The 874-nt window shown below is 37.2% G+C and overlaps 1 pseudogene; it reads right to left on the reverse strand.

Annotated features, from left to right (window-relative positions):
- The window catches only part of LOC133554013 (immunoglobulin-like and fibronectin type III domain-containing protein 1), a 44,024-nt pseudogene extending 43,522 nt beyond the window's left edge, over positions 1-502 (reverse strand).
- Between the last annotated feature and the right edge of the window lie 372 nt (positions 503-874).

Consider the following 874-nt stretch of genomic DNA (forward strand, 5'->3'; position numbering starts at 1 on the left):
TCCTGGATGTATGCATGTATATATTGACAGTAACATGTTTTTCTATTCTATATTATGGTAATACTTTTACTGCACTGCTGTTAAGGCAACTAGCTATACTACAGGCTTTTTTTTTTGATTGATTAAAACTTTTATTAGTAGATTGCACAGTACAGTACATATTCTGTACAATTGACCACTAAATGGTAACACCCGAATAAGATTCTCAAGTTGTTTAAGTCGGGGTCCACGTTCGTCAATTGGTGGTAGGGGTGCATAATCGTTCGCGAGTTCTAGATTATAACACTAATTAGTCCATTGCCAAACACAGTAGACACGGGTCCAATTAAAATTACCTTTTAGGAAGATTATTATTCATTCTGCCGGTGGACGTTGATGCTATTCTACAAATTTCAAAGCTAAGATAGCTACACAACAACTTGAGCTCACATTGCTTTTGATTGATTGATTGCTAACGTATCGTTTAAACATTTCTTACCTACTGTTATTACTTACCGTTCATTGTCTCTTCCATTGCATTAAATAGTAATCACCAAGCCCGCTATTAAAAGGTAGGTTTTTTTTAATCCATCCTTTTGTGAAGGTCTTTGGTGGAAGTAGGGCTTATCTTTGCACACTTGAAGCGACTTCCTCACAGTGGTAGGTTACATTGCCAGACCTCATAGAAGTTAAAAGTTAGGCACTTTTTACTTCAGATGAGTCCAGTGACTTAGTGTAGTGACAGATATCAGAGCATTTTCCTTTCATCGACAACATGTGGCAAAACCAGACTTCGATAAATTTAACTTGGCTGAGTCGTGCAAGGATGTTTGCCTAAATGTCTACCATTTATTGATAATCCACCGATGTCACACTTGCACAAAACGTCACCCTT

Source organism: Nerophis ophidion, linkage group LG06 (genome assembly GCF_033978795.1).
Source record: "Nerophis ophidion isolate RoL-2023_Sa linkage group LG06, RoL_Noph_v1.0, whole genome shotgun sequence".
Taxonomy (NCBI): Eukaryota; Metazoa; Chordata; class Actinopteri; order Syngnathiformes; family Syngnathidae; genus Nerophis; species Nerophis ophidion.